Here is a 22,062-nt window from a genome sequence, read left to right on the forward strand (position 1 = left end):
AAATCCCATGAAAGTGACACAAGGAAAGTTATGGTATGAACATCCTAGTACGGGTCTGTTTGACATATATTTATAAGAAATGGTCAGGAATTTAAAAGCACTTACAGAAAGTACTTGATGGTTGTCATCACACAAAGAGCAGAATAAAGCCTGGGAACTGCTTTTTCTTGGCTGCCATTTCACATCAATCAAATGTGAATGGCAAGGAATGGAGGCAGATCTGAGAAAGGAACTATGAGAAAGTGTCTGTAACAGGGGCAGATTACACGGAAAGGAAAAAAAGGAAGCAGAAAAGACTATGCTCCTAGAACATACTGTCCCAGAAGGAAGTCTGAGGCTTGTGGATCTCATCTCCCACCCTCTGTATGGAGTCACTAGGAAACCCACTGGAAGACACCTCCTTTCTTTTGCAGCACAAGCTACGACAGAGGATGACACCCCACTACTGGCACAATGGCAAGCTACAGTAACCCAAATGGCAGGGGTCAGGGTGGCACCAGTCATGCGTTTGAACGGTGACATGTGAATATGGAAAGGCACACTGGAAGCTGGAAGTTTGATCCACTGCCTTTCAGCACACACCTAATACCCTTCAGCTAACAGTGGCTTCTACTGCTAGAACAGTCTACCCTTTTTCAACCTAACTGTCAGTAAAATGCAAAAAAAAACCCTGAGATGTGTCTTATGACCAACAGCTAAAACAAGGCTAATTGCTCCCAGGGAGAACGCCACCATGTATTCTATGGAGTGATACAAGGTTGAGCTTAAATCTTAGAATCTAGTTGGAAGACAGCTATTTTTAGTAGAATTCTAACACACGGAACCAGTACCTTTTAGTTCAACACTTTCTGAAATTTTCCCAAATGTAGTAACAAACCCAAAATAAAATAAAAGATGTACACAGTAGGACAGAAGGTATCTGTGAAAAAATCTGGTTTTCAGTTCAGTGATCAAAGTGGAAGTAACCCATGGAGATACTGAAGATTTAGACTAGTGTAATGAGAAAACAATTTTTATTGGAGACAAAAATGTCAATTAAAATGTTTACAGTCACAGCCTTTTGCTTTTCATTGCTGCATGACAGCCCAGTATTTGTTCAAATAGCAGGGATAAGCCAATTCCACAGCTTCAGAGAAGCACAAGTGAGCAAATTCAAATAATAATACCGTAGCAACAACCCCATGATCACCTCAGTGTAAGAAAACTGGATCCCTCTGGATCACTATGTGGATGCTCAAGATACTGACATGGAAATCCTGAAACCTTACAGAACCGTTTTTAATACATTTCTTTCACTTTTTCCCCTATTGTCATTATCTAATTAGAGATGGGATAAATCAGTTTTTCCACCTTTCTACACTATACTTTCCCTTCATGCCACAATTCATAGTAATTGATACTAAATAACTTCAGCACTGAACTGTTATTAGCCACAGCTTAGTGCAATTCTATTTTAAGTTTGCAACAATCTAATTTACTTTTGCTATGCCAATCAACATCAGTATTACATATGAAGGGGAAAACAAAAAAGTCAAGGTTATTATTTCTGGTAAAAAAAGAACCTAAATATTTTCTCTCGGGATTACATAAGCTTGTATCTGCCAGAAAGACATGTGGCATTGGAAATCCCATGGTTCAAAACTGAAGGTAATCTGCAGGCATCAGTGAAGAACAAATGGGAGACAACTGCATACGAACCAGAGGAGAGACCATCCAACTTCTGTGTCATTTACAGAACTTGCCTTTCACCTGCACACCTCAAGGATCGCAGCACCTTCCCTTTCCACCTGTAGGAGCCATGACAAGATGAGGTAGCCCACTCACTTCAGCCCAACCTGACCAGAACAGCCACTGGTAGCCAATGTGCCCTCGCAGAGTAGCTAACATCGTGAACAGATGCTCGTGACTGACCAGGTGTTTCACATACTAAAGCCAACAAAAAGCAAGATCAATGACAAAACAAAATAAATAAATTTAAAAAAAAACCCAACACCCTGAGATCAAATAAAAGCTGTACTTTATGACAAAATAAAGGTCTTAACTTGCACATGCTGTCTGGAAAGGAAACCATATGCTTATTCTGCATAACCAATTAATTTTGAAATATACTTATTTTAATTGCATCTGTCCATATCATAGTCTATAAACCTGGCTTGCTATAGGTTTCTCTATTCTTTACAGGTATCACTATAAAAAGTTCAACTATTGTCTCTCAGTGTGAACTAAAATCTCACGTTTACAGAGACAAAACAATGTTAAAATATTTGACCTCAGAAACCCATATCTTTCATCAAAATTAGTGTTCCTTTCTACCCAATAGGTCAAAAAAATCTTGCTCACAAAGAAAATTCAAATAACTGAAGAGGGAGGCAGGGGTTCTCTAAATCAAGCGGTGCTGATTTTACTTCTTGCCATGACTACAGGGGTTTAAACTACTCTTAGAAGCAGTCTTAAGATGAATCTTTTTTGCATAAATTTGTCTGCGTATACTGCATAGCAGTGACTGCTACTAAATAAATATTTCACCAATAGACATTTTAACTTCTAAGCAAGCCAAGAATTAAAAATCTAAATATTTTGATAAAAGGCCAAACATTGCACATATTAAAACCATTTTTTTTTCCTAAGAAATTGAATAGAGCTTGATTACAAGTTTTATTTTTTAGTTTTATTTTCTTTCCTTGACATTTCTGAAACTGATTTAGGAACAACAACAACAAAAGCCCTACCAAACTCTACCAAGAAACTAATGCAAATGAAAGTGAGAAAAAGACTAAATATGCTATTTGGACACTTAGCCAGCACTTATTACACCCAGCTTTCTAGAAATGTTTAATATTCTATTGATACTCCATATATTTTTTCACCTTAAAATGTAAGTGATTCTATGGCTGATACACAATGTTAAACACACACATTGTAGATTCCAGTAAGGGGGTAAGATCCAGGAGGATAGGATGATAAGATCCAAGAATCCAAGATTTTGTTCATACAGTTACAAAGAACAATCTTTCATTGAACATTTTCCCCTTCTTTGAGCAAATTATTAAAAGATCAAAAATCAAGATGACATTTATAAGAAATAGTAATAGCTGTATACAAAAACAAACAAACAAAAATTGCAGCTGTTATGAATAAAGAGATTTCACACTGTAAATTTCCATTTCTAAATAAGAAATTAGACTATGCTCTGCATTACTTGTAACTGTCTCGTTGCAGCTCTTATAATCATGTGGGTTGGTATCCTCATGATATCCTAATATTTACAGATTTCCCATAACATATGCCCAAATGGAATCCACAGCCCCTAAAATTTACTGCTTCCTCCCATACTAAATTATTTGACTCGGTTCGTTTAATGATAGTCAGGTGGCCTTTTGAGACAAGTTCCTTCAAAAAAAAGATCCCAAAACAACATGTTCTAATAGAAAGAACACTAAAGCACACAAGACATTTCTCAGGTAGAGGGAGGAAGCACTAGCAAAGAGACAACACTTCAACTGAGGTTGCAGCTGCTTGGAGAATTGTCCATGGGTAATGAAAGCCTAATTTCCTACAGAACTATCCTCCCTTCTTTTTACTCCATGATTTCCCACAAACTCTTAATTTTTTCCTACTTTCTTCTTCCAAGCACAGATGTGATGGGAAGCAAAACATGAGGTTTGAAGAATATGGATTATTACCTGCCTGTCAACAACCAGCTGCCCTTTGTGTTTTGATTGTGCAAGCTCTCAAAATATGAAATTCAAACTAATTTCTTTGTTCTCATCAATTTCTACCACCAGTAGGTTAAAGAGCTGGTTTTCAATTGCTCTTCCTGTCCTGTAGCAAATGTGTATGACTCAGATCACTAGAGCAAAGAGTCTTCTACTTGAAGAAATTGCTTCCATTTTTTCAGACCACCTTTGTCAACTGGAAACAAAGGCAGTGACTAAATATAAAATATTAGTAAGCAAAATATGTGGTTTTTAAAAGAGGAGGTGAACAAATAAAATTTTAAAGTTATAGAAAATATGAAAAGTATTTCTTTGCCCAAAAGAATCCTATTATATAGCAGAAAGTCCAGGCAAAACATTTTCCTTGTATCTATCTATGAGTATTACTTCAGACAAAAGGAATTTGCAAGTTTCATTCATTGTCAGTATAGAAATGCTGTTCTGTTCCTACTGGCTCACATGGTATGTACGCAAAGATATTGGGGGAGAGAATAAATCGAGGGCAAACCAACTTGTTATTTATTCATTTAAAAATCAAAAAAATACTGACTTACAGACTAACTGACTCAACTAATGGAACAGAGGTAGAACAATTTGGAAGTCTGCTTGCATAACTGAAGACTCATAAAAATATTTTTGTTTGTTTTTTAAAAGCAATATTCCACTGGGGGAAAATTAATAACAGCTACCTCCAAGATCTTTGGAAAATAAAATTTTCATCACAGTTCTGCGTATTGGAACTTAACATAGGAATAATAATCCAACTGATGTAATTTTAAAATGAGGATGAGTATCTTGAAAAACAAAACAAAACAAATTCTCAAGTAAATTTTGGAATGAAAACATATGTGCACTCAGTTTCAAGGCATCTGCATTTTTTCAATCGAGTGGCACAGAGGTTTTTTAGTTAATAATATTTTTAGTTAATAATATCACTGATACTATTCCATTCTAAATGAAAGATTTGCTTTGGACAACATTAATTACATATTGTAGCTAGAACCATGCCATTTATGCTGATAGGTAAAAGAAAAACACTTTCCTCTACCCTCTTTCCCAGAAAAAAACATGTTAATTTTAGAAGTAATTAATAACATTTCAAACTGAGTCAAGAATTGCTTTTCTTTTTTTTTTTTTTTTTTTTCCAGAAACCCACCTGAATATCTTGAATAACTTGGGGGACTGCCATTCCTCACTTTTGTGTTCCTTCAAAAGGTTGGGGTCCATCCGCCCCCAGTAAACACAAGCAGCACAACAAGGGGTTGTGGGTTATCAGAAATGGCTTCTGATCAGATCCTGTGCCACAAAGACTTTTCTGTCACTCACTCACAGGTGATTGACAGTAAGCACTTTCTTCGGGGCCTTATGATGGGAAGGGAGGTGCACATGCTACAGTCCTGTGTGTCCCTGTGGAGGTTTCTGAGGGCTCATTGTAGAAGACAGAAATATCTGTCAGAAGTTCTGATGGGATTCCAGCTGAACCGGCAGAAGTGAAGAGCTGCTGACCCATACACACACTTAGAACAATTATGTTTTGGCCAGCATTAATATATAAACGGGGCTTAAATTAATTTAAATCACATTTGGCATAGAAGAATGTGTTTTTCATCCTATAGCATTGTACATAGCACCAGGTGAATATTTTCTGGCTTGGGGTGAGTAAGAGATCAGACAAGAGAGTCCCAACACTCCATTGAAAGTTTTGAAAAGCTTTTGAGCTGACCATTAATCCAAAGACAGTTCTTACAAAACACAGATAACCACAAAATTGAGACCTCCTTTGAATTTGCTGGTGAATACTTCATCGCAGAAAGACCAGAAAATGTATTTATGTAGAACAGCACCACAACCTATTAACACTATTACATTTCTTGCTCTGTTTGTTAATATTCTGTAAGAAAACAACAGCAACAACAGAACTGTAGGAACTAGCTAAGAAAGCTGGAAAAAAATAACATAATGAAATGGGTATTTCAGGTGTTTCTCTTCTATTCGTTCAAAGCAAGGATGTAAGCATTTTTCAGGCTGACATAGTATTCTGATTTTACCAGTATTATTTTCCTGTCAGACAGTGAGCATATTGATAAGAACATTTAAAACACAAAATATTCCTATTGCTCTAATGTTCAACTAGAGCTAACTTCAAAGAAGGAGTTTACTGTACATGCCAGTGTTATGGAAATTGCTTCACGTTGGAAAGCTCAACTGTTAGCAGAGAATGAGGCTCTTGAGTATCATATTTGACTTTAATCTGTTGTTAGAGATGCATTTACTTCATTAAAAAGACTGCTGTCTGCAGACACAGCTAAGACAAATGAGTTTCCTTCTGGTAAGACAGAACACTATCCCAAACAATTATACCTTGCTACAGAAACTACTTTGAATATACATATATATGTGTACATATGTAGATCTCCACAGATGTATTTACTTTTATACAAAATGTACGTGTTCACATATGTGTCTGTGAACTGCGTGGCAGGTAGTCCCCACATTCTGTTTTCTTAATGTGTAACAAATACTAAAAGAAAAAAAGAGAAAAAACAAACAAACAAAGAAAAAAAAACCCAAAAAAACACACGGAAGAACTTACGGAAATCATAAAACATCATAGTATCAAGATTTTCCTCTCTGCAAAGCAAGGACTGAAGCGTTTTTTCTATCCTTTCTACTGTAAGGCTCTCCTACAATTCTTTACATGTCTTCCAAACATTACCTGTTTAGACTGAAGTATTTCACATTCTTGTTTTTCAGAAGTAAATGACCAATTTCCTCAGAAATAAATCAATATCAAGGAAAACCCATGTTAGAGCACTGTAAGAGTATTTCCTAGGGCTCCTCTGTGCTTTTGAGCAGGAGCTTCAGGTTTGGCAGATGGATCTTCCCAGTACTGTTTTTTTATTCTGATGAACATCCACTCAAACTAGTTTATAAGACTCTGAATATTTCAGTCTGTATCCACTCAGTGGGTTATTAGCAAAACACTTAGAAAACTCTGTCTTCTCTGCTCAGATCACCATAGAGCCCTGAGGGATGAATGGGACTTTCCCTGGAATTGTGTCTGGCATGATGTAGTACCTGCTGCAGTGACAGAGCAACTCAGGCACCAGAGAGATGGAAAGAGAAGAAGGCTGCATAGAATCAAGTAAGAAAAGCATAAATTGAGATGCAAAACCAGTACAGATGCTGGAGGTGTGGGATGCTGCAATAAGAAAATAAGTGAGCAACAAGGAGTTGCAGAGCTGGGAGAGAAAAGCAAGATTCGCCGTCTGCCCTAGATATTATCTGTGACCTGCAGTTTTACTGGAATTTAAGTGCCTAACTTCCACAAAATTGATTTTATTGGGAACTGAGAATCTAAATAACCTTTTTTTGGTGGGGTTTTTTCTTTCTAAAAAATAAGTGACCCTCAGGTCCATCTGTCAAATGGCCCAGACTTTGCTCGTATATTCTTCTCAATCTTTTCCACAAATCTTGTTACCATGTAATTTGCTTTTAGAAAGTGTTAAACTACAACCAGAAGGGAGAGAAGGGAGAGAGGAAGGTTTTGATCACACAGGATTTTCTGAAGCAGCAAGAGCCTTTATATATAGGCTGCCATCCTGGAAGTCCTTAGCTTTATCTTAACTGTTGGAATGTGTTGTTTTGCTGTTTCACAGCATGGAGGGGACTCTGTATGAAAGTCACCAGCTGTTCTTTGAGAAATGTATGCTATAATCACGTTATCAGTTTACTCATCTCTATAACCATTTTCTGTTTCACATACTTTACAATCTGATGTGACTGGATACGGCTGGATAGGCTGGAAGGAAATACTCATCCTTGACTTGTCAGCTTTATTGTAACACTTCAGGAAAGGAAAAAAGAGGGGAACCTTGCTCTGATATGGCACATCTGAAGACTGACCTCTCTGTTATGTATATTTTTTAAAAAATACAACAAAAAAATACACCCCAAAACCCCCACCTAAATCTTTATTCTGCATCATTGAATACAGTGGAAACTTTCTCTTTGACTTAATCAGATACAGAAACAGGCCATAGAAGGGTGAATATGAAGACCTAGTTATGTACATAATTACCACTTCATCAGCTGACACTGTAACCCTGGCAGGAGGAAAGAAGGAAAGAACAAACCACTGGATGTCCATGTTGTAGTTGGCAGCCTTTGGCTACAGAAATTACACAAAGACCTCTAGTTACCACTATAGGACCTTTGCCCAGAACCTAAGCCACCCAAGTGAGCCATCTTTGTCCTATACCATCCTCATTCTCTGCACCCTAAGAGTCAGTTTAGTTGCATACAGTTATTTGGAGAAGCAGAACTCCAGGGAGGTAGCTAAGAAACAGATGATGAGCTAGGCAGTGAGTAGCAGAAGTCTTTATTCTGTTGAATTTGGGTTTTGCTTGTGTCTCTGTATAATAAATATCTGTCTAATTATACCACTGTAGTCAGGAGAATACAGTAAATCTAATCTCAGAGAGCACTATAGCAAAAGCCTCTCAAGGCTTTCTCAACCCCTTCCTGAAATACAATCAACCAAAGCATTGTTGTCATTCACTCTCCAAAGTAAAAATATTTCTTCTTTTACTCTCAGTAAGAAGAAAAGATGTGAGCTTCATTACAAGAACACTAAAAATTAGCATATGAGTTAAGGATGGAAGCAGCTAGCTGAAAATACAAGGATGGTGATGGGCTTTACTGAATAAGACACCAGTCTTTGAGTGATGGTGTGAGGTAATTGGAGATTCTGAGCCTGCTATTGCACTCAATGACTTTGCAATTCACTATAGCTACTCTTAATTTAAATCTGAGCAGACTCCCTAACTTTCCCTTTAATCTAAGACATCTGCCTCTGGCAAGACATTTGCCATCTTTAAAATGGGAGTATCCATACTCCTCCTTCCCAAGTAGGCCTACATATTCCTATTCCTATATGTCTGTTCTCAGACTTCTAAATATTCCTCTGTTGTGTGTTAATCGTTCAGCAAAAAGGAGTCAAAGAGGTCTGATTAATCCAGAATCTCAAAGCTGTGACATCAGAGAGACACATCATAGTGTGATAGATCCTTTTCATATGATAGTCCCTGGAATGAATTTGCATAGAAGAATGTGTTCTTATACAAAGATTCTTCTCTGTTCCCAAAGTAATAGTGTACATATACAACAGACGTAGCTTCAGATCCATTTTCATACATTTCATGATTGTTATAATAGTGCTGATACATGTTTCCATGTGCTTGTCAAGATGAGAGGTTAGCTCAGATTGTTTGAAGGCTTCACTCAATTGATTTTCCAATGCATAGCTAAATTCTCTGTTGGCTTAAACTAGCAGAGCAGCACTACATTTGATCAGTAAAGATACAGCCATCTAGATTGTCAGCAGAGTATATTGGTCAAATTTGGCTTTCAGTTGCTATAAATTGAGAAAGACTTAATTGATTTCAGCTAATGTATTGTAGAATTGCACTTGTACATTTGGGAACCAAATGTGGGCCAAGGACAGTAAGGACTGCAGGCACAAAATTATTGTGACAGAGAAGTAGCATTTAAATTCAGGGGTTTAGGAGCAGGTAATAAGCAGACCATGTCAACAGTGGGCTGGGTAACTGACCAGCCAAAAAAGCAACTACAGTTAGCCTTTAGTTGGGTTACAGTAAGACTGATCCCAGCACTAGCTAGGCTATTTAACTGTTGGATAGCAGTTTGTGTTGTGACTGCAGTGCAGGTATTTTCCAAGTTACCCAACTCTGCAAAAAAAAACCCATTGATTAACCAGTCACCTACTGCTGATAACATTTTTTCAAGCTAATTCCAAATAGTTCCTTGCCACAGCTCCATTTCTAGAAGATAACTTAGCACTTTCCCATGGTGTCATTTACAAAACAGCATGAAAACAACAGCCTCCAGGTGCTGTGAATTTCAAGCTGTTCCTTGTGAGATAAGTACCATCAAGACTCCTTAATTTAGTTTTGGCAGTCCCATATTTAACCATGTTGTTAAGTGTGCTGAAAGAAAAATCTGAAAGGGCTTTTCTCAGTTTTCATGTAAGTGTTGCTACAGAGCTTGCAGGGTGATTGTTTTTCAGACTTCCTTTGAAGTACAATTGTTCTTTGGTCTCTGTGCTCGAACATGCGCTGTTTCTTGGTTGCATTATAACCTTAGCTGAGAGCAGGGAAGTGCCCTTCAAAGCTGCACACCAAGTGTGTGCAAAACTCCTAAAACCAAGACATTTTGAAGCTGGCTTCAGATTTTGAAATGGTACTGTAGTATGAACGTAATGAGGAAGGATAATCTTGTGGCTAGAAAACATGTTTAAATGTCATTTCAGCTTCTGAGATCACTCTGCATTAGTTTCTGTTTTCTTCTTGTCCTGGCTTCAGCTGGGACAGCGTTAATTTTCTTCTTGGTGGCTAGTGCAGGTCTGCCTTTTGGCTTTGGTGTGGGAACACTGTGGTCAGGGACTTCTTGGTTTCTCAGGCCTTGCCGGCGGGAGGGCTAGAGGGGCACAGGAAATTGGGAGTGGACACAGCCGGAACAGATGACCTGAACTAGCCAAAGGGATATTCCATACCATGGGACGTCATGCTCAGTATATAAACTGGGGGGGGGGGGTTGGCCAGGGCTGTGGATCATTGCTCGGGGACTGGCTGGGCATCGGTCAACAGGTGGTGAGCAGCTGTATTATGTGTCGCTGGTTTTCTTTTCTCCCCTCCCTTCAGATTTCATTCCTCTCCCCTTCTCCCTCCTTTTCATTATAACTGTTATTATTATTATTTTGGTTTTGTTTTATCTCAATTGTTAAACTGTTCTTGTCTCAACTTCAAGTTCTGCATTCCTTTCTGATTCTCTTCCCCACCCCCCTGGGTGAGAGAGGAGTAAGCAAGCAGCTGCGTGGTGCTCAGTTACCGGTGGGGTTAAGCCACAACACTTTCTTTAGCTAAAAAGATACAAATTTCAGTGAGCCATGCAGATTTAAACAAAATCTATGCCTTTCCGCTCATAATCATAAAGATGCTCTTACCAAAATCTCAATGTGAGGCCCACTCAGTTTTCTGGAGACTGACAGAGAATATCAGTGAGCACAGAAAACTCCGCAAAACCATCTGGCTTTGAGTCAGTAAAAAGTGAGACCTTCTGGGAGCAGGAAGAGGGGGAAAAGCCAGGAGCTTCAGAAGATCCCAATGTTGGCTATGTCCTTGCTAAGGAGGAGCCTGCCAGTGGCACCTAAGCAAGCTGGGTAGTGACAGAGACAGGTCCCATCAATGGTCTAGTGATCATCTACTGAAATCAGGGGGATGAGTCGAGTCAGGCCAGGGATCACTCTGTGAAATCCAATCAATTTGAAATGGTGATCTGTGACATATCTCAGGAAGAACCTGAAATGAGGTCCTGGTCCATTGTCAGCGTGGGGAAAGCCCTGGGGTAGGCTGGGCAAGAACAGTAAGGGCTAACAGTGTACTCAGAGCCAATACTGCAGCTAAAATAATGAATGTCTTGGACACTTTAACTATTTGGGACTGTGATTTTTGTGACTGGTTTAGTGTTATCTAAGCTAAATCCGGACGTCAGTCCTCTATTCCAGGTCCAAATATCATTTTCATTTACAAAGCCTAAGCCCTAAAAGATACCACTCACAGATATAGAAGTGTTTGAATGTACAGATGGACCAAGGAAGAACAGACCCAGGTTTAGTCTGTGAATTAAAAACAAATCTCAGGTAGTCCTTGTAAATATACAATTGTCTGTAACAGTGGCATCTTTTATACCTCAAGAAAATGTCTTGATCACAAAAAGTCTGCTTCCAGTAGATGAAAATTTCCCTGTACCTCATGTCTCAGAGCCAATGAAACTGGTAAAACCCTGTAAAAGCTTTCTTCAGAAGAGTTCTCATTGAGAGCTTCCTCATTCCTTCTTTCTGTGCTGTGCTCAGCTGAAGCATTATTTCCCCAAAGTGCACCAATTAGGAGATTTGGTAAAATTTCCAAGTCACATTTCTGTGGGATCAGGAAGTCCAACATAATGACCATCTGAAAGACACCACACATCTGTTGCTTCATCTCCTGCTTTTCTTTGACCATTATTCACTGATTCATTAAAGAAAGCACTAGTAACTAGTACTAGTAACTGCTGTGCTTTCAAAATTTGCCACTGCATGGTCCCAGAGATGAAAATCCTCATTCTCCTCTCACACAGGATAGGAAACCTCCTGGTGTCCCTCTCCTGGTGCTTCAGTGTTGCTCTGGAAAGCCCAGCTACAGCTGAGAGGTTAGTTCAGTGGCCTGTCACTGTGCCCTGAGACCGTGGCTGCCATGCTCTCTTGTATGTGAAGGACAGAGAAGCAGCTGCCCTAATTAGGCCCAAACTGCCTTGTGTCACCAATAGACATCTGCAAATTAATTTATTTTCAACACAAAAGTCCACATGCCACTCACCCTTATCTGGTGCAGAACTTCCACTGACAGTGTGCGGATTTATATGTATGACCTAAGGAGAGGAACAGATAACGGTTATTTATTATTGCTTATAGTATTTTTTCCCGGGGCAACTATTGATATCCTTAGTTTTATTCAGCCTCTCTAAACAAACATAACTCAAAGGGTTCTGAAGGTCAGGCAGTGGTGATTCATCTGCAGCAGTGTAAGTCGCTGTGGTCCCCCAGAAAAGGAACAGCAGGGGGATTACAGCAGGGGAAAGCCTGAGCTTTCCCAGCCTCGTACTGTACACACAGTTTCCTCAACAATGTAAACACTGAGGACTGTGACCGAGAGTGGTAAAGTCACCATCTAACACACAACTGCTTCCCTTGCAGCTACAAGCAGGAGAAGAGGACAAAAGACAGAGCAGAGAGAAAGCACAGAGAGATGAAGCCAGTCGTGCTTTAGGCATGGTTCAATCCAGAAGTAAGAAGTAACATCCAGTGCTCTTCCTAAATGAAATCTGATATGATCAACATGATTAAAATTCCTGATCTGGAATCCCTGAGGTAAATAGCTCGGCAGATGCTTTAAAGCAACCCTTTCAACAAGAACATTCAAGTTTAGGAAATGGTTTGAGGTAAAAGAAAGCAAGGCAGAAACCCAGCCTGGAAGAATGGCCCGGCCCCCACAGCGGCCTGGCAGGTTGTTTCTTGAGGGTAAAAGACCGTGCCAAAATGGCAGTATGGGCTTGTGAAATGGAAAACGAAAGGGAGAAACTAGCTAACTTCATAGAAAGTTTTTAATCTTAAAATGAAGTTGTTTTAGGCGAGCAGTACCCTGCAGAGAGCAGAGGCTGTATACACTCATTGCTGCTCCTCAGACTTCCCTGCTGCCTGCCGCTGGGACATCTGCACGAACACCATCACTAAGGGCTGTAATTTAAAACTCAGGACAATGCGTTAATAAATCTGATGAATAACAAACACAATGAGCACAAGCCAGACTTGGGAGCTGCAGTAAATGCTGGAAAGCTGATGTGGCTACAAAAACTTTGTCTCATGACTGGCCTGGATAGCTTTTACATGAGTCACCTGACCTCAGAACTTGGGCCTGCAAGGGCTGGGCTTGCTGATTACCCTTATTAGGGGGTTGCTGATTACCCCTATTTAAGGGTTTGCTGTTTCTCAGGTTTCACACTGCTGGACTCTCAGTCCAGAAAAAGACAATGCGTCTGATGGAAACATCCCTGGGGGTGGCCAGTGATTCATTGTGAGTGCTGTGATAAAATTGCACAAATGTTTTGGTTACTAGATAAGCAGGATGCTAGCATGGTGACTACACTCACAGGACTCTCTCATGTGGTGTTAAGAGAACCTAGTATATATTTGTGATTATGTTTTCACGGCATATCAAACATGTCTGCATCAGGACAGCAACTCAGGTCCACATAACTGAGTCACTGTAAAATGGCTAAAATAAAAACAGAAGTACAATACACCAATTTAAGGGTCCCAATTTATTGAAAGACTTGAAAGGATCACCCTTGCTAAGAGCTAATGAAAAATACCCTTTCAGAATAATATCAATTCTAGTGCTAAGAATAAATCCAAACTTTATCAAATGCTGTGTCTTCAGACCTGATTTCAACCTATACAATGAAGGATTGAATTCTGAATTCTAGATCCAGATATGAGACTTAGATACTAATCCATCTTGATTTATTACCACCTTTGCATCTACTTTTCTTTCCCCCACCCCAAGATTATCTTTTCTTTGATGTAAAAAAGGAGATGTTCTCGTTGAAAAGTTCCATCTTATTTCAATAGCTCCTAGCTGCTGAAATCTGTAGGGCTGCATTTTAATTTCTATCGGTATTTAAGCAGTTCTTCTAATCCTGTAGTTAAAATAAAAAAAAAAAAAACCATAATCTGTTTCTTGCTTACAAATAGCTTTACTGTAGGCAAAGTGAGCGCTGGCACAGGAGTGACTAGAATCAAGAAACAAAGATTTTAGTAAATGCTCTTTCACTTTTCCCTTCTGGGGTAGGGACCCTGTGAATCAAACCTTTAATCTGAGTCACTGATATGCCGCTTTATACCACCTTTGACTTTGATCTTTCAGTCCTACCACAGTGTAAATTTTGCCTCATATTTAAAACTTGGAAAATCCCCTGGTTATAACATCTGCTTTTTCTCACTTCCCATTCTGAAATAGTTGCCTTTTTTGTGGTTCCTTTGAGAAGTGTGGCCCAGCATCTCCTCTCAAACTTTCATTTCTTTGTGTATTTAGACAACTAAAGCCGACTGCTTCAAGATTTTTATTATCACATTGCAACAATTCACATGGTAGGGATCTTAATAATTAAAAAAAAAATATGAGTGTGCATTCAAAAAAAAATGCAAGTGTGTATGGCTTTATAAAGTACCTGCTAAAGTCCCATTAAGCTCATGCCTCAAGTAAAATCCACATATTTTGCTGAATAGAGCCCTTTTGGGTCTGATCCAATGCCATTGAAGCCAGTCAAAAATTCCCATTGACTTCAGTGGGCTCCCAACCATTTCCTGGGAGGTACTGAGTGTGTCAAGTTCAGCACTTCTCCTGCCAAACTTTGGTTCTTGCTCTGACATGTGTTCTTTATGTTTTTTACCCTGTCTCCTCTCAAAAGAGAAATATAAAATTTTTAAGGCCTCCCTGAAAGGCCAGAGGAGTTTTTCATCACTGCTTTAAATGCACTCTTGTCAAAGTTGAAGCATTTCGAAAACATCCATTTCCTCCTATAAGAAACATAAAAACAAATAGTTTCAGGTCTAATATATAACTCTAGGGCTGATAAATGTCATTGCACATTTATAATGTTGAGGTTATGTTAGTATTTTTACACAAATATTCAGGAATTCATTACAAATTATATATATGTATAAACACAAAATGCAAACACACACTATTGTACGTATTTAGAATCTTCTAATGGTTTAAATAGTTAACAAAATGTTCTATTTTTTCATAATTAAAACTTTCACAAGTTTGGGTTCAGAGGGGAATTTTAAAATAAAACCAATTTCAGTTCAGATTAGAACCAGATTTCTAAAGGTTCAATTTTCTATAAAAGAAAAATTCCATTTTTCTGTTAGCATCTTCTAGAATACTTCAGAAGATATAGCTTTTCATACTTCTCCCTCCAGCTTTTTACTAAGAAACATGGAAATGCATTTTTCAACATCCTCCTTTATTACAAATACTTTCACATTATGTATACAACCAGTATCAGAACACAGTACTCAACTTGCATAAATTAATCCTCCAAGTTACAGTGCATCAGATATTAATTTTAAATGGGAGCTCACAGGTAATCATAGTTTATCTCAGACTTGATGACTTATACTATGACTGTTCTGCTGATTAGTTGGTACAAGTACACATGGCACTTTCAGCTTGTCTTGCCTGTTTGAAGCAACTTAGAAACACTAATAAATCCCTCTTAAATAATCTTAAAATCAAATAAATGGACTTAGTATACAATGTGATAAACTAAGCTAATTTCTGCAGAAGGGACCTCTGGTTTATGGGCATTGTGTTAACTTTGTGGCAACTTCATTACATATAAAAATTGAGAGTCAAATATTAAGAAGTTTTAAGACCACCAAAGCTCTGAAGTCTAATGAGCTGTACTGGTTCAACGCAGCTGGATATGCATATAGTTGAATATGAAATTGAATAATAGAAATTTAATAAAAATACTTTGTTTTATTAAGATAATATATTAGGGGGGTTTTTTTGTGGTCCCTGAATTTTCCAAAAGCCTCTTTACTTTCTTGATGTCTTCTCATTGAAGCTGTTAGGAGGGTGCTTGATGTTTAGATGATGGAGATGGGGACCTGGCACCCGAGAAGGTGCAGGAGGAAGTCTGAGCTTCTCAAACAATTTGAGTCATGGGATACACATGCTAGAGGGATCAGGACAAAATTTAATCACAATTTAAAATTATCACTTGGAGATTTCACTAGTTACTAGGCCATCAGAGCACACAGGGTCTGCCATGTCTTTCAGATCCAGGCACAGATTGACCATAGGGACTAAGGGGCATTTTGCACCATCTCCAGCAGCCATTGAGAGTGAAGCAAAGCACCACTCTAAAGCTGCTGTCCATAGCTGCCTCAGCCTTGCTTTTCCCAAGGCTACACCAAATGCCAAGTGCCTGGGGACAAAGGCATTGCCCTTGTTGGATCCGTGCCTACAGCAGCCAGTATGAGCTGCTAGGGCAAGCCTAGTTTGGTATGGAGCTTGGCATCCAAACACAGCTTCCCCGAAATACTTTGGCTCCCTGGAATGCACCCTGTTCTTACTCCACCACCTTCAAAAGGTAAGGACTCAAGTATTTCTTATCAGTTATTTGTATGAGAAGCCCTCCCCACATGTTTACAAATGCAGATTTGAAGGACAGTATTTATTCTGAGCGACAGCTGAGTTATGAAATTTTTACCACACTTGGAACATTACGTAAAGGCTAGTGGCAGAAAGAAAATTTAAAAAAAAGTGAGAGAGAAAGGTAGCAATAAAGGGGAAGGCTGTATTTATACAGTGATCTCGGTGTGAAAGATGAGGGGACTGAACTTTCTCCATGAGAACTGAAGTCTTTATTTCTGTGCTTGGGCAGTCACTGTACCGACTTTAGATTGGCCTTTCACCAGAAAAGGGATCCAAAGTGTGTGTTTCCTGTGAAGAGAAAAATGAAAATCATTCTCAGTCATCTACTTCAAGCACATTTTCCTCCTTCATCTTCTCTGCCTGCCTGTTTGTTCACAGCAGTGGCTCTGCTGAGTCAAAGAGAAAATCAGAGAAAATGGTAATTTGAAAAATCACCTGTTAATACTACTTTGAACTTGTCCTCTCCCACACTAAAATCAGTGATGATGTAATGAATTCCTACAGTGTGTTGTACAACCTGATCCTTGTCCTGCTTTTGTAAGGACCTGGTTCTTCAATCATCCAGCCAAAGCAAAACTTCCCAACTTCCCCCCGTTTCATTCAGAACAGGATTAGGATATTTATTCTTTTTTAATTTTCCTTCTTTTTTTTTTTTTTTTTTTTTTTTTTTTTACCATGTGAAGCAGTACTTGCTAGGATAAACACAAAGTAGAGAGGTTATTGGAGCATGTAAGTTCAGTGACTTCTTTTACTCCATGAGAAAAATAACAGATTTATTGTGATCTTTGTTCCCCAAAGGGGAAGCGGTCATGTTCTTTCCATCAAGATTTTGAAGGAAAAAAAAAAAAAACAAAAACCAAGAAGGAAGCATTAAAAGCAAATAAAAACCCAGAGACATCTCTCTGTCAGGTCACTACTGCAGTAGCGAGAGAAGGGGAGAAAGTGGGAAGCTGGTAGTAGGAGGAAAAATTTTTTTAGACTACACTTGATAGATTCTTCAAAAGAATTGCCGGTAAGGATTGCTACAGAGTGAAGAGAAGGTGCACAGCAAAGACTTTATTCTTACAATACGTCAGTGATCTCCATCAGCAGAGAATTGTAGAAATATAACTAAGGGAGAAGGGCCAAAACCTGCTGAGTCTACAAGTGGAGAGAGAAAATGAATAGGAGAAAGCAGAGAAAGCCTCCACCCTTTGTGCTTCTCTCATCTCTTAAGTTTAGCTAGTGCTTTTAAATCCTCTCACTGGCTGTTTCCCTGATACTTCTCTGGCAACCTAGCACTCCCCACCCTCCACCCCCCCAGACTAATTAAACCAATAGGCAGTAATTCATAGTGTAATTCACATGATGCCTCTTTGTTGTTCCAAGATAATCCCAAACATTTTATTTCTTAGTGGAGCATTAACTTATGTTGTACGGATATCTACATAAAGGCAGCTTACCAAAATACCCAGCTGGAACAGCACTGTACACAGAGGTCTAATAAATCCTTATACTTTCAGATAATTTAATAGAGTTGGTATTATTACAAATACATGAAAACATAAGCTTTTAAGCTTTACATCCCACCAGCATTATTTCTCTCCCTGTTTTATCAGCAGCTATACTAATGGTTACACCAGAGCAACCATGTCACATTTTTTCTCCTTCCAATAACGCTGCCTGGCCAGACTACGATACTTGGCTGCAAACCAAGAACTCCCCCAAACTCTCACAGACAGGGAAGGTGGGGAGAAGAGTGGGCTACATGGGTAACTACCTATCACATGCCTGATTTCTAAAGAGATGTTAATAAGGAAGAGCACAGATATCTTCTCCAGGATAAGGCTGTGGTGTTTTCAGTCTGGCTTTCCAAAACCAAAGTGAATTAGGCTGTCACTCTGTAATGCACACTGCTTCTCTACCTATTGCATTACTGCTTATGCACTTGAAGCCTGAAATAGATGTGACCGTTTCAGACTAATTTGAAGCTTTGTTTTAGACTGAGGGCATTTTTTTAACCTTCTGTGTTATTTTTCCCTTCCCTAAGAGCAGATCATGTATTTAAGAACATCTACAGGAAGCGTCAGGCTCTAAAAACTTAAAAGTGATTTCCTAAAAAAAACACATGTTAGTAAAGAAACTGCAAAATGTTGAATAATAAGAAATTAATAAAAAATAAAAATATTTTTTATTCCTAAATATCCACTCTCTGCCCTCAAGCCTCCAGCATCTTTTGGGAGCTGTTCTGATTATCCTCTTAGGCAATTGCTTTAAAACTAAGCAAATCCAGGGTAGCAAGTTTTAAAAAAATATTTTGCCTCTGTCCCAAGATGGAAAATTATCTCATTAAGCATAAACTTATGACAGAACAGTGATATCTGTGATTGTCTGGACTATCAGCCATAGCAGGAATGGTATCTCTTACCATGTGGCACCACTGGATTCCAGTTGCACACAATATAAAAAAAATGATGGGGTCCACTGTAACAGCTATAGGTAATGGGAGTATATCTACTGCCATTTATCTTCCACAGTGAAATCAGCTAACCAAATATACCTTGTAGTCCATGAGTGAAAGTTGCCGAAGTGTGTATTATATAGTTCCATTCATCTAATGATTTAAAATAGCATCACTACTGCAAAATGAGTGTAGATAATGAGTATTAATAGCAGTTGCAATCATTGCAATGCCGAATAATTTACACGTAGAAGAAATCTGGAATATTTCCCTAGAAGAAAAATTATGAGAACTGAAATACTGTAAGTTTCCAGAGGACAAGAAAATCAAATGACACTGCTATTTCAACTCTCTTACGTCTTTGTTAACTGCATCAAGAAAAGAAAAGGAGCTCTCTTCTTTTTATTACTGTGTTTAGGTTTGATACAATGGTTCAAGGAACACAGCTCTCCCCTTAGTTATTCAGTAACTTCTTAAGACGGGTCTGGTTGTACATTCTGTAAGAAACTCAGGTTTCTTATTTGAAAAAGATAAAACTTTTTCAATAAAGATTAGCAGCTGTGTGGGAGTATTATAAATAGAGACAGGCAAGTACTAAAACACTACACACCCACCTGTATCTGCAGGGTGATAAAGCAGTGGAGAAAATCTACACGGTAACAGGGTAAGACACCCACTGCTTTCAGATACCAGGTGAGCTGAAACTTTGGCAACCACCCATGAGTAAATAGCCCAGATTTTGTGGAAGGGTATGGCTGATTACTCAGCAGTTCCAGTTTTTATTACGGAAAAGAAGCTCAAGCATCTTGCCTACATGCAGTTGCTCCAGTTGAAAAAACATTCCTTTTCTTCTTTCCATCATTTTCATAGCTTCAATGATTATTTTAACAACACCACAGTCCTGGCTAAAATCATGGGAAGCTGTATGTGCAGTCTGGTTCTTAAGTTCATTGAAATTTGGAAGAATTTGGCCAAACTAAGACGGGACGGGTTGGAGAAACTTGGAAACTGTGGTGGTTTCCAAGACTTGATATAAAACCCAGCAGTTTTTACAGATATTTGCTCTGAGGTTTAGGTGTTAAGAGATGCCAGGAGTCAAGACAGAGCACAGAGGGAGACAAACCCATGGAATTTTCAACTGGAAAGTGTTTGAAAGAATCCCCAAAATTGTTAGTTCCTGAGTTTCAAATGGATCTAATTACTCTTATGCACATGGCTGAGTCACTTCTGAGCCCAAACGTGGCTGTGTGGAGATGCACAAGGACTTGAGAAAGTCTGACCTAGCTTCAGTTTCTAATCTTGTTGCTCCCTCCCCACAAAAAAATGAAAGGCTTAGAAAATAATTTTCTCTTCAGGATAAAAAAAAAGGGAGTTTAAAATTTTGTGGTTTCCCCTGTGCCTATCCCAGCTCTGAATTAACTCAGTCCTAGTATATCTACGCACAGGCCAGCACAAAGGAAAAAGCACAGAACAGCAATGATTGCTCAGCAGTCAGCACTGTACATGAGGCAGGGATTTTCCAGGTCATTTTTATCCAGTTCATCACTACAATTCGCTGGTCCAATTCTGCCAAATCAGCAGAAGTACTTCTTAAAAGAAAGCCTCACCCAGTTTTGCACAGGCAGCACTCTAAGAGTTTGCAGGGTTACTAGCACTTTTCATCAGAGATCCATTGCGAATTGCACTTTCAAATAAAGCACACAAAGATGAGAAAATTCTTACCACTGCTGGATATCTGCATATCCCCAAGTCAATTTATAACTACTGATGATTTTGCCCAATTGAAATAGCAATATGGTCCTTGCCTATAGCAGGCTGAGACATGAATTGAAGTGCTGCAAAAATATAACCAAGGGAATGCTGTGACCAAAACACATGCTACTGTTTCTCATTTGTGGTTTGATTGATGTACACAGGAAAAAGTAAATAGTTTTGCCCACTGATGGCCTGCTAGACAAAAGAATGGCTAGAATGAAATCATCTAAGAGGGGTGGAAAAAAAGTAAAGTAAAATGGAGAAATGTTTCATTCTGGGCACTCAGACAACACTTCAAAAATCCATTTAAAATGGGGATACTCGGTATCCCAGAGTAACAGTCTGCAGCTATTGAGGTACAGTACCATGGATGTTATTTGAGACTGAACAGTATCTTGTACTGTCCTTAGTAGTGCAATGACTGAAGGCAATGTAGAGTGAATTGTTATTCCATGAAAGCATATACAATCTAGCTCTTATTCAGGTGAAGAAAAACAGTTCTCATTGGGACAATCTTTGGTTATCACAGAACAACAGAAAACTTTAAAGACTTTGACTTTCAAAGTCTTTTAAGGCCTCCCATTCCCCTGCCTTAAGGGAGATGCAACCATATCCATGTAATTCCTGAAAAATAGCTTTCCTCCTCACCCTTAAGCTCCCCCAACATAGTTACACAGCCTCCCCAGGTGTTTTAATGACCTCCAAGCCAAGTCTCCTCAGCAGGAGACTAGTGCAGATACAGCCCAGGTGGAAGGGGGAGCAGGTGGCAAGCAGGGAGAGGCAGCTCACCCGCAGCCCAGCGCAGACAGCCCCGGTGAGCTAAAGGTGAGCGGCTTACCTCACCCTCATGGTCAGCCCACAAAGCAGCTGGAGAACGTGCTCATAAAATGATCTCTCTGGGTTAACAGGACCATTGTTGTTTCAGGCAAGTACTAAAACACTACACACCTGCTTGTATCTGCATAGTGATAAAACAGTGGAGAAAATCTATGTGGTAACAGGGCAAGGCACAAGATGGTTTCAGATACCAGGTGAGCTGCTACGGTTTTGTTTCATACAAGATGCTTTGAAAGGCAGGGCTGTACATGAAGCCTCTCCAGAAGCACAGGAGCTCTCTGGAAGTCATGTGGTGTGTGTCACATTCCTTTTAAATGGGCGCTATGGCCACTTTGGGAAAGTCTAGCCTGTTGACTAAAGCGTATCTTGGCGACAAGAAAAAGATCCTTGAGGGAAAGTTTAAACCTGCAGGAGGATGTAGAGATCAGTGTGGGAGAGCTGGACTGAAAGGGAAAACGACATCTGGGCC

General features: G+C 39.1%; 3 long non-coding RNA genes across 3 annotated transcripts in view; 2 read left to right on the forward strand and 1 right to left on the reverse strand.

Moving 5' to 3' along the window:
- The window catches only part of LOC308059853, a 40,010-nt gene extending 37,963 nt beyond the window's left edge, over nt 1-2,047 (forward strand). The window contains exon 3 of the long non-coding RNA XR_013926460.1: nt 414-2,047. This is a non-coding gene — a long non-coding RNA (uncharacterized lncRNA). The remainder of the gene's footprint in view (nt 1-413) is intronic.
- LOC308059850 overlaps nt 1-13,071 on the reverse strand; it is a 66,462-nt gene extending 53,391 nt beyond the window's left edge. The window contains exons 1-2 of the long non-coding RNA XR_013926456.1: nt 12,973-13,071; nt 12,152-12,203 (exon numbers count right to left, since the gene is read on the reverse strand). This is a non-coding gene — a long non-coding RNA (uncharacterized lncRNA). The remainder of the gene's footprint in view (nt 1-12,151; nt 12,204-12,972) is intronic.
- On the forward strand, nt 10,226-15,619 carry LOC308059856. The gene is made up of 2 exons (XR_013926463.1): nt 10,226-11,984; nt 12,529-15,619. It is a non-coding gene; the product is annotated as an uncharacterized lncRNA (long non-coding RNA).
- Nucleotides 15,620-22,062: the final 6,443 nt, after the last annotated feature.

Source organism: Falco punctatus (assembly GCF_963210335.1).
Source record: "Falco punctatus genome assembly, chromosome: 3".
In the NCBI taxonomy this organism is placed as follows: Eukaryota; Metazoa; Chordata; class Aves; order Falconiformes; family Falconidae; genus Falco; species Falco punctatus.